General features: G+C 40.3%; 1 protein-coding gene across 2 annotated transcripts in view; it reads right to left on the reverse strand.

Annotated features, from left to right (window-relative positions):
* LOC117466963 (diacylglycerol kinase beta) overlaps window positions 1-12,507 on the reverse strand; it is a 170,278-nt gene that overhangs the window by 12,119 nt on the left and 145,652 nt on the right. The gene's annotated exons all lie outside the window — the stretch shown is intronic.

Here is a 12,507-nt window from a genome sequence, read left to right on the forward strand (position 1 = left end):
CCATTCACTTGATGGGGTGACGTAGAAGATTTTTAATCTTCGCCGAACTGCATTGTGGGGAGCGGAGCATGGCTTTGAAAGCATCGGGAGCATCAAAAGTTGAGCAATGTTCAACTTTTGATGCTCCCGATGCTTTCGAAGCTGGCATCAGCCAATCAAATCCCGTTTATGAAAATCCCGCCAGTACAAGCGCTAGCCAATCAAACCGCGTGCAAGCTGGGAGAGCCAGATTCATTTCCTCATATTCCAAACGAGAAATTACGGTAGCAAATCACCCGGTTCTTTACGACCAGAACTATTTACCGGGATACAAACCGGAGGAACCAGGCATGGAGGGAGGCGGCAGAGACAGCGGGTGGAACTGGTAGGTTTTCGCCTGTTTGGGGATTTGATATCCAGTTTACTTCGTTTTAACTTTGCTATTGCTTTGTATGTCGGGGGCGGGAGATTGATGTGATTGGTTGTTGGTCGCCTTGGGCACGTGAAATCGCCAAGCTTCAGACACGCCCAGCTTCAAGATTTTTTTCATGCCTGTGTGTGGACGGGCCGTTTGGCAACAAATGTACTTTGCTAGATTTAAGCGACATGGGTAGTAGTGTTACTTAAGTACGGAAGTTACAGAACAAACGGGTCAACGTTCACTTCTGGTTTCACAGGGGAACGCCTTATGAACGATATCAGTGCATTACTTTTTTGTAGGTATAAGTAAGAACAGTCTATTGGCCTGTTCCCTGACAACAAGAGAAATGAAACGATAAGAGCAGTGAAAGTCAATCGAATAGTAAAGTTGGGTTAAAATTTGCTTTGAAAATATTGATTCCAGGCTCTGAAATGCACCGGGCAAATAACAGGCAAAGAAACAAGCCTTTTTAAATCCAAAAAATACACACTTCTTTTAGACAGCACCTCAACACATTGTACGTGATAGGCTAAGGGGCGGGACATCTCTGAGCTGTTGACCAATCACAACAGAGCCGGCCAGCTAACCAATCAGAGCAGACTGGGCTGTGGTTTCAGACAGAGGGTGAAAAGAGGTGCTACAGCATGAGAAAAATAAAGAGCTTTTTGAACTTTAAAGCATGGAGACATGAAGTAGAGACAAACATTTCAAATATGAACCTGAAAATGAGTATCAAAGGGCCCCTTTAAGTTCTTACGAAGACTCCCGAACACACAGAGCATGTCATTGCAATCTTAATGACATTTTGAGCTGTTTAAATAATGAAAAAAATCAGTAGTTCATTGTGAGCGTCAAACCTTTTAGTGCCTCTTTTATCATCTCCTTATCTAGAAATTCCCCTTTTGTCTTCCCGCTCCGTTTGGAAAGTGTGACGCCTAATGGTTAATATTTATAGACGTGATCTTAAAGGTCAGTGATGGTGTGATTTGACATTTCACTCTCAAGACTTTAGCCCATAAAAGAAAAATTATATTATTGAGAGCGTGCGTGTTTGCGTTGTCTCAGCAACCGAACCGGTTTCACAAATTAATTATTAGAGAGAAATCTGAGAAACGCTTCGTCTTCACAGCCAGCGTGATAATTTGTGAGGTGCTACAGCAGAACCAAATCTCAGACCTGCTTTTCCAACTGTGTGTCGGCTCAGTGTTATTTAATATCTGTGGTTGTGTCTGTACATGGTAACAAGAACCAAGCTGCAGGAGCACAAAGACACTTTTCATTTGAAAGTCAGAACGTTTAGGCTTTTATTTTTTTTATAAGTAAGACGGAGAAAAGTAAATAGATATAAAATACATGTGCATATGTTGTTGAGATCCATTACAGGTGGGGTGTCAAACTCAATTTCATCGCGGGCCACATCAGCATTATGGTTGCACTCAAAGGGCCGGTTGTAACTTTAAGACTATATAAACATACATATATAAATATATAATATATATATATATAAAATAATGTAATTACTTTATTGCCTCTGCATTGGATTATTATCGGATAGGGTAAAAACTTCATAAATAACTACGTCTGAAAGCAGAAGTCTAGGGCAAATAAGTGCAAGTCTCTTCAGTGGGAATGTCACAAAATTATTTTTAAAAGAAAAGCCAAATTCTGAAAAAAAGCGACATTAAAAATGCATCAAATTTAAGATGCATTATGGGACATGTAGTTTATGGACATCGTGCATCTGTAAACCGGCATGTAACCGTATAATAAACATATTACATTCTTTCAGATTTCTTGCGGGCCACATGAAATGAAGTCGCGGGCCGGATTTGGCCCCCGGGCCTTGAGTTTGACACCCCTGCATTACAGGATTAACCAAAACAACTCAAATGGTAAAGAGAGGAAGGATGCATGCCTTATCATATTGTAAATTATGATAAGCTGCTAACGCTAATTATTTTTAGATTCTGGATCTAGTAAAGGATAATCACATGTAGGCGGCTACAGATATTGTAAATCAAGATTATTCAGTACGAAGTGGACATTCATTTCTCAAACCATGCTAAAATATCATTACCTGCATTCTAATACAATATGGTCTGAAGCGAGACACCAAAACAGAGCCTGAGTCAAAGCTCTGCCTGTGTATCTTATCGCTGTGAGAGTCGATGAACTAGATCCAGGCAGGCTGGTGCCAGCTGAACACCTCCAACATTATCCAGTCATCTCTCATGCACTCAAAGAAAGCGCCAGGTTTTCCTCTGATTGCCTCTCTGAAGACAATCTGCAGCACTTCACATCGTTGTTGAGCACACGTTTCTAATATTAATCCCAGAAAGAAAACGCATTACAGAGATGGCAAAAGTACACACATTCTTTACTCGAGTATAAGTACAGATACTCGTGTTTAAAAATACTCTGGTAGAAGTAGAAGTACTGACTAAACTTCTTTGCTCAAGTCAAAGTAAAGAAGTATGGGCTTTTAAGTGTACTTCAGTAAAAAGTACCCATAGCTAGCAGCTGCTTTAAAGAGTACCTGACCTCCCTTTATATTAATAGAACAATAATGTCATTGTTAGCTAATGAATGTTTCCATGCTGAACAACGGCAACATGACAACGTTTCCATTGGTCCCTCTTCTTTAGAGAAGACCAGGAAGTGATGGATACACGGATCGTGTTCCAACCAATAGGCACGCAGTGACTCTAAAGAATAATGATCACGCACCAACACACATTCAGACTAAAGGAACCAGCTGTTTTGGAAATGAGAGAAGTATAAAGTACAGGTATTTGAGTTCAACATGTAAGAAGTAGAAAGTACAGGTATTTGTGTTCAACATGTAAGAAGTAGAAAGTACAGGTATTTGTGTTCAACATGTAAGAAGTAGAAAGTACAGGTACTTGAGTTCAACATGTGAGAAGTAGAAAGTACAGGTATTTGAGTTCAACATGTGAGAAGTAGAAAGTACAGGTACTTGAGTTCAACATGTGAGAAGTAGAAAGTACAGGTATTTGAGTTCAACATGTAAGAAGTAGAAAGTACAGGTACTTGAGTTCAACATGTAAGAAGTAGAAAGTACAGGTACTTGAGTTCAACATGTGAGAAGTAGAAAGTACAGGTATTTGAGTTCAACATGTAAGAAGTAGAAAGTACAGGTACTTGAGTTCAACATGTGAGAAGTAGAAAGTACAGGTACTTGAGTTCAACATGTAAGAAGTAGAAAGTACAGGTATTTGAGTTCAACATGTAAGAAGTAGAAAGTACAGGTATTTGAGTTCAACATGTAAGAAGTAGAAAGTACAGGTATTTGTGTTCAACATGTAAGAAGTAGAAAGTACAGGTATTTGTGTTCAACATGTAAGAAGTAGAAAGTACAGGTACTTGAGTTCAACATGTGAGAAGTAGAAAGTACAGGTATTTGAGTTCAACATGTGAGAAGTAGAAAGTACAGGTACTTGAGTTCAACATGTGAGAAGTAGAAAGTACAGGTATTTGAGTTCAACATGTAAGAAGTAGAAAGTACAGGTACTTGAGTTCAACATGTAAGAAGTAGAAAGTACAGGTACTTGAGTTCAACATGTGAGAAGTAGAAAGTACAGGTATTTGAGTTCAACATGTAAGAAGTAGAAAGTACAGGTACTTGAGTTCAACATGTGAGAAGTAGAAAGTACAGGTATTTGAGTTCAACATGTAAGAAGTAGAAAGTACAGGTATTTGAGTTCAACATGTGAGAAGTAGAAAGTACAGGTATTTGTGTTCAACATGTAAGAAGTAGAAAGTACAGGTATTTGTGTTCAACATGTAAGAAGTAGAAAGTACAGGTATTTGAGTTCAACATGTAAGAAGTATAAAGTACAGGTATTTGTGTTCAACATGTGAGAAGTATAAAGTACAGGTATTTGTGTTCAACATGTAAGAAGTAGAAAGTACAGGTATTTGTGTTCAACATGTAAGAAGTAGAAAGTACAGGTATTTGTGTTCAACATGTAAGAAGTAGAAAGTACAGGTATTTGAGTTCAACATGTAAGAAGTAGAAAGTACAGGTATTTGAGTTCAACATGTAAGAAGTAGAAAGTACAGGTATTTGAGTTCAACATGTGAGAAGTAGAAAGTACAGGTATTTGTGTTCAACATGTAAGAAGTAGAAAGTACAGGTATTTGTGTTCAACATGTAAGAAGTAGAAAGTACAGGTATTTGAGTTCAACATGTAAGAAGTATAAAGTACAGGTATTTGTGTTCAACATGTGAGAAGTATAAAGTACAGGTATTTGTGTTCAACATGTAAGAAGTAGAAAGTACAGGTATTTGTGTTCAACATGTAAGAAGTAGAAAGTACAGGTATTTGTGTTCAACATGTAAGAAGTAGAAAGTACAGGTATTTGAGTTCAACATGTAAGAAGTAGAAAGTACAGGTATTTGAGTTCAACATGTAAGAAGTAGAAAGTACAGGTATTTGAGTTCAACATGTGAGAAGTAGAAAGTACAGGTATTTGTGTTCAACATGTAAGAAGTAGAAAGTACAGGTATTTGTGTTTAACATGTAAGAAGTAAAAGTAAAAAGTCGTCAGAAAAAGAAGTAGTGGAGTAAAGTACTGATACCAGAAACATTAACAAGTACAGTAACAAAGTATTTGTACTCCACTACCTCCCACCTCTGATAAAGTATCAGAGTTTCTACAAGCCTCGACCAGTTTGTTTCCGTGGAATAGGAAATAACAAGTAATTGAGGCGTTCAGGGAACCGGTGAAACCCCGAGGTCTCAGACTGTTGTCTGTTACTCTGTAAAACACGTTAATCATTTCCCAACGTCGTCACACCTCCTGTTGGCTTTGATTTAAACTACAACCATGTTTGTTCTGCAGAGCAAATGTTTTCTGTACAAGCATGGTGCAACAAGTCTGAGTCATGACTTCTCACGCTTGGAAGAGTTAAGAGGTATGCACACTTTGAGGGAAGCAGGAAGCGATATCCCATTATCAGATGTCCTATTATTGTTGTTTGAATCCAAGATGTGTTATTTTGTAAGTGTGCATTGATTTCTGGGATTCACCAATGTTTTCTTATATCTGTTCTTCTTTTGGCGGATCATTTTAGAAATGGTTGAGCGTACTCTTACCAAGATTAGAAATAAACATCTTGTTTACAAAGTCCACACATTGTTGTCCAACGCAAGGAAACAAGAGCTTAAAGAACATGTGTTTATTTAACTCAATTTGACCAGTTTCTTTTGGTAGCATCTCTAATTCTCCTGCAAGAGACGGGGGGAGGGAGGCCCACGAGACATATCGGCTTTGCATTGATCTCGTAGAGGCTGAAAGGTTTTAGGGAACAGGTCTTTAAAAGAGTTTGCAACAAACACCCCCAAGTATTTGAACCCCTCCACAGCCTTTAGAGGCGAATAGGGATTGGGGAAGTGCCATTTTATTTACAAAAAATACTTCGCCCTTTTGAATGTTTAGTTTGAAACCTGATACACGGCCAAATCGATCTAAAATCGACAGTATGGGGGGGAGAGAGGATAAGGGGTTCGAGATCATAAGAAGAAGGTCATCGGCATAGAGACAGTTTATGAACCATGCCTGACGCGTAATGCCCTCAAACCTATCATGGCTTCTGAGCCAGATAGCGAGAGGTTCAATGGCTATATTGAACAACAGCGGCGAAAGAGGACACCCCTGGCGAGTACCACGTTGGAGAGAGAAAGGGGGAGATCGAATGCCATTAGTGTGTACTCTCAGATGGAGAGACATCTCACTAATTCTTCAGGAAGTGTCAAATGATCTGCCCTTACAGGGTGTTAAGGGGCGTTCATGGTGCTCGTAATCAATCATTACATTACATTTAGCTGACGCTTTTATCCAACGCGACTTACAATTACAGGGACATTCTCCCTGGAGTAACTAAGGACTAAGTGCCTTGCTCAAGGGTACCAGTGGTGGTGTTCCTGGCAGGATTTGAACTCACAACCGATCTTCAGCCCACCTCACTATCCACTGCCCCTGGTACTAGCTGTGTGCTCTGCATGTGTGACCGTTAGAGAGGGTTTCATATTATTAGATCACCACTATCCCACAATCAGAAACACACCTCCAACTTATGATAAAGTGGATTCATTATTCAGCAGATCTGGGCTGGAGCAGATTTGGATCGTCAAGAGCGTTTGGTGCATCGGAGTTGACATGCTGGTTTCTTCTTAAATGTATAATGAACATAATAAATGAGAGGAAATGAAAGAGATTGTTAAGTCTGGGCCATTTTGCTTACCAATACAGAGACAATATGAATTCCTGAGATAAACTCCCTTGTGCCCTCGAACATGTTATTTCCAATCTATTCTAAACATTCATTGATAAAGCAATTCACGTTTTGATTATTATATTTTAAACATAGGTGTTGGTCGGTGTCTTGGTCGGTTATTCTCACTGTGGTCAAATTAAATCGGGGTAAAGTAGGTTTTAACATCTGGCTGATATAGAGTTTGTGTTCGAGCGACTGTGGACCTGCGTGTGTGGCATTTACAAAGTGCTGCCATTTCGTGCCTGGCTTCAAAGAGGATCGCTGTGTATGTGGGAATACTTTTAGCTGCTGAGTCACTGGCACCCTTTCAATATTTCAGATGACAATTCAAAAGAATATGTCAAAGCATGCAGAGAACAAACATTTAAAAATCAATCATAGGCTGTACTTTTAAATAAAATTGCTTGAACAACATGCTTTGTGCGAAAAGTGCTCGGGAGGAAATGAAATAAACATCAACAATTCATGATTGACTACAAACTAAAGAGGTGTGTCGTGATGCAGCTGCTTCACACTTTACAGTAGCTGTAATTCTGCAGAGCGTTATATGTTATTTTAACTTAATATGAAAGGATTGGATAGAACTGCTTGCATACAATATGTATTAAAGTATCTTAAGTTATGGTGCATTAATGCAGAACAGTTATGTAGGTGCATAATCACTATAATAATGCTTTATAGAACATATATGATGAGAAAAAGTTATTTTAAATAAAAATCCTATTTCAAATGTTTTCCCGATGGAGGATGAAGATGTAATCCTGAATATTTAATCATTTATTCCAAACACAACAGGATCAGCATATACAAAGCAGTGTTTACTTGTTGTGTGAAATCCTCAGAGGGTTGAAATACCGAGAAATATTACTCGGTACATGATCTCATGAATCCTGATTACATGTTCATTATCCTGCATCACAACACGGAGACGATGCCTCATCTGTTTGTTTAGACCCTCTGAATCCCACTGTGTCTCTGCGGAGTTTTCCAGGCAATAATTATAATAGGATTGGGCGTCCATTAAGAGTTATAGTGGACAGTTGGAGACTAAGGGATCAGGAGGAGGAGTGACACAATGGCTACGCATGGCAGATGGGAATTATGAGGGGCTGGATGTTTATGAAAGGATTTCAATGTTTTGAAGAGTGGTGCAGGAATTAGTCCTGAAATCCAAATATGAGTCAGCAAGTAAATTATTTTTAAAATGTGTTTGTTGTCAGCAACCTGAAATAAGGGAGAGATTTTAATGTGTTTTCTACGACATAAAATACCCCACTGGTGAAACGGCAGTTGCTTCAAGTGTCTAAATGAAACGACTAAACGGCATCACGCCTAACATTAGCCGCCTTTAGCTTAGCGGTGGTGACGTGAAGTCATGTGACCGTGCTGCAGTTCCTTTATAGCCTAACATTAGCCGCCTTTAGCTTAGCGGTGGTGACGTGAAGTCATGTGACCGTGCTGTAGTTCCTTTATAGCCCAACATTAGCCGCCTTTAGCTTAGCCGTGGTGACGTGAAGTCATGTGACCGTGCTGTAGTTCCTTTATAGCCCAACATTAGCCTCCTTTAGCTTAGCGGTGGTGACGTGAAGTCATGTGACCGTGCTGCAGTTCCTTTATAGCCCAACATTAGCCATCTTTAGCTTAGCAGTAGAGACGTCAAGTCATATGACCGCGCTGTAGTTCCTTTATAGCCCAACCTTAGCCGCCTTTAGCTTAGCGGTGGTGACGTGAAGTCATGTGACCGTGCTGTAGCTCCTTTATAGCCCAACATTAGCCGCCTTTAGCTTAGCGGTGGTGACGTGAAGTCATGTGACCGTGCTGTAGTTCCTTTATAGTCCAACATTAGCCGCCTTTAGCTTAGCGGTGGTGACGTGAAGTCATGTGACCGTGCTGCAGTTCCTTTATAGCCCAACATTAGCCGCCTTTAGCTTAGCGGTGGTGACGTGAAGTCATGTGACCGTGCTGTAGTTCCTTTATAGTCCAACATTAGCCGCCTTTAGCTTAGCGGTGGTGACGTGAAGTCATGTGACCGTGCTGTAGTTCCTTTATAGTCCAACATTAGCCGCCTTTAGCTTAGCGGTGGTGACGTGAAGTCATGTGACCGTGCTGCAGTTCCTTTATAGCCCAATATTAGCCACCTTTAGCTTAGCGGTGGAGACGTGAAGTCATGTGACCGTGCTGTAGTTCTTGTACAGCCCAACATTAGCCACCTTTAGCTTAGCGGTTGTGACGTGAAGTCATGTGACCGTGCTGTAGTTCCTGTACAGCCCAACATTAGCCGCCTTTAGCTTAGCGGTGGTGACGTGAAGTCATGTGACCGTGCTGTAGTTCCTTTATAGCCCAACATTAGCCACCTTTAGCTTAGCGGTGGTGACGTGAAGTCATGTGACCGTGCTGTACAGTAGTTCCTTTATAGCCCAACATTAGCCGCCTTTAGCTTAGCGGTGGTGACGTGAAGTCATGTGACCGTGCTGCAGTTCCTTTATAGCCCAACATTAGCCACCTTTAGCTTAGCGGTGGTGACGTGAAGTCATGTGACCGTGCTGCAGTTCCTTTATAGCCCAATATTAGCCACCTTTAGCTTAGCGGTGGTGACGTGAAGTCATGTGACCGTGCTGTAGTTCCTTTATAGCCCAACATTAGCCACCTTTAGCTTAGCGGTGGTGACGTGAAGTCATGTGACCGTGCTGTACAGTAGTTCCTTTATAGCCCAACATTAGCCGCCTTTAGCTTAGCGGTGGTGACGTGAAGTCATGTGACCGTGCTGTAGTTCCTTTATAGCCCAACATTAGCCGCCTTTAGCTTAGCGGTGGTGACGTGAAGTCATGTGACCGTGCTGTAGTTCCTTTATAGCCCAACATTAGCCGCCTTTAGCTTAGCGGTGGTGACGTGAAGTCATGTGACCGTGCTGTAGTTCCTTTATAGCCCAACATTAGCCACCTTTAGCTTAGCGGTGGTGACGTGAAGTCATGTGACCGTGCTGTAGTTCCTTTATAGCCCAACATTAGCCACCTTTAGCTTAGCGGTGGTGACGTGAAGTCATGTGACCGTGCTGTAGTTCCTTTATAGCCCAACTTTAGCTGTCTACTATTGGCGATTCCATTTAGGCTGTTGTTTATAGGTGGAGATGATCCTGCTCATGTAAGTATCAACAACATGCATTTGCCACAGTTCCTATCTTCTGCAATATTCCTAAAAGCAATGGAAAAATCCCATCCCGTCTCCTCCAACAATGCAACATACAATAAACAAGTAGGAATAATTAACTATGTACATGTAAAACAGAACAGAATGTAATACACAGCACAATGGAATGAAATACTTCTTATACTTGATACTGGAAGTACAGATGGATGAATCTTTCTGCTGAGTGAGTGTGTGATGCAGCTCTCTCTGATACTGCAACACACACGAGGTAGCAGAGTGTACACATGTCCTATTTCAGGATTAAAAACAAACCCAGTGTTATTCATTTCATTTCCTCCCATGTGCAGGTCCATTATTAAATATATACATCCTCCTCCTTTGCACACACCCACCTAAACATCTCCACTTCCTCCAAATACCAAAAACTGACTGGATGCAAAGATGGATGAGATGTGACAACGTTTTGAAAATGACACTTGCTCGAATGTCTCAGTGGAAACCAGTAGCATTCATAAAGCACTATTCTGTTATAGTATTAAATATATAAATCAAACTCCTATGCACCTTTACTTCCGTTAATTCATAAATTTTTTGCAGTTGGAGACTAATGGATGAAGACAAAGAGTGACACAATGGTTACCCATGCAATGAAATCATGCAGTGTGTCTCGTTCTGCAGTTGACAGACAGGAAGTGAGTCTTTGGTGCAGCACTGTCTTATAATGCAAGACAGAAACGGTCCTATTTTAGGAAAACAGTACAATTCATATATCCTTTGTCTGATAGTCTATAAAAATACATAAATCCTTCTCCTTCGCATGCCCACCTACACCTATACACCTCCACTTCCTTAACAACACCAAACATGGGGAGTTGGAAACGTGTGACACAATGGCTACATATGACAGATACAAACTAAATAAAGATGGATGTAAAGATGGATGCAGTGTTTCTTTCTCTGCAGTTAACACAGTGTGTGATGCAGCACTGTTATTTTGCGAGACAGAAGCGGTAGTGTTGACATGTCCTATTTTTGGACATCAGCACTATTCATAAATCTTTTGTTTGTTTTATTATTTAAAACATGAATCCCCCTCCTTCGCACCCCCACCTCCACTTCCTCCAAACACCAAATATGGGCATGCGGTGCTGCCAGCGTCCCGGAGCGAGGGCCTGATGGCTGAGCGATCATCAGATCTCTGCGCTTTGGACTCTCAGGCAACCAGCACAGTTACTTCTCAGTGAGGTGGAGCTAAGAATAGACCAGAACAACCTCTTACATAACGCAGCCCCGATGCATTCTGGGACGGGATGGCATTGCCAAGCAGCAGGCAGCGAGAATCGTCTCTGCTGCGCTGCTCTGTTTCCTCTGACTGCTGTGCAGGCACTAGAAGGCCTTTCAAATGGATTTGGAAAGGTGGCAAAGTTCTTTCGAGTTGTTGTTTCTTCTAATTTAATACTAAATACTTATTTCATTACTCAGTTCTTTATGACTTCAATTACCTTTTGCTCGTTTGCTTATAAAGCGAAAATAAACTGCTGTTGTTCTGCTGCATTCATGTCAGTTCAGCAAATCAATTTTTAAATTTTTTTTAAGTTATGTATTAGATATTTTTACTTACAGGATTGGCCTATTTTTTGCTATCATTTGATGGCGACAGGCCCCTTAATCAGACTGGGAAGAATACAGATTATTTATAATATTTTCCAAAACATCTTCATAATTTTAGTAATTAATAAAGTACAACAAATACATTTAAAAAAAGCCTTGTGGCATTATGTTTTGTGCAAGCACCATGTTTTCAAATGCTGCATTTTTTCAGTGGCAACAAGACAGAGGATTATCTTTGTTAATTGTACATCTTATTTCACTTTTCTAAAATCTAAAATCTGGGTCGGCGACTTCAACATTTTTAGTTGCTATTGATGGTAGCATGGCTATTTATAAACGGCCTGTTTTTTCGAGGAATCCTGTTGATTCTCTCCCATCAGTGGTCTGCAGCGCATCAATTCTCACAATATAGAATCAGCCATCGTTCTTTTAAACTCGACCAAGGTAGAAAACACACGTTTATGATTCCTAATTGTAAAAAAAAGAGGAACTTTAGGCAATATAGGAACTACAGCACGATCACATGACTGCATGCCACCACCGCTAAGCTAAATGTGGCTAATGTCGTTTAATCGTCTCTTTTGGACACTTGTTAGCAACCTCTGTTTTTATGACATAAAAGCTTCAGACATTCATCAGCGGGGTTTTTACTGACGTATTTAATGTTGTAGAATAAAGCACTTTGTTAACCACAGACCTTATTTCAGACCTCTAAACAAACACGAGAGAAAGGGAAGTGGTAAAATGCTGACTAATTTGTGGTTTTAGAACTCATTCCTGCATTACTCTATCAAGTCACAAAGAAATAATCTATCTCCTTCTCTTATATCATTTATGAGCCTTTTCATGAGATTTGGTGACATAATATATCCAAACGCTTCCTCCATTAAAATGTAGTGGTGAGATATTTATATCAACGCTTCAATTATAAGACAATTTAATCCCACAGAGGAATAGCTGCAGCTTTTCATTGTGTATTAGCATAGAAGTGTTGGGCTATAATTATCAGCAGGCATATTTGTGTTTCCTATTACCGCCCACACACCCC

Source organism: Pseudochaenichthys georgianus, chromosome 21 (assembly GCF_902827115.2).
Source record: "Pseudochaenichthys georgianus chromosome 21, fPseGeo1.2, whole genome shotgun sequence".
NCBI lineage: Eukaryota > Metazoa > Chordata > Actinopteri > Perciformes > Channichthyidae > Pseudochaenichthys > Pseudochaenichthys georgianus.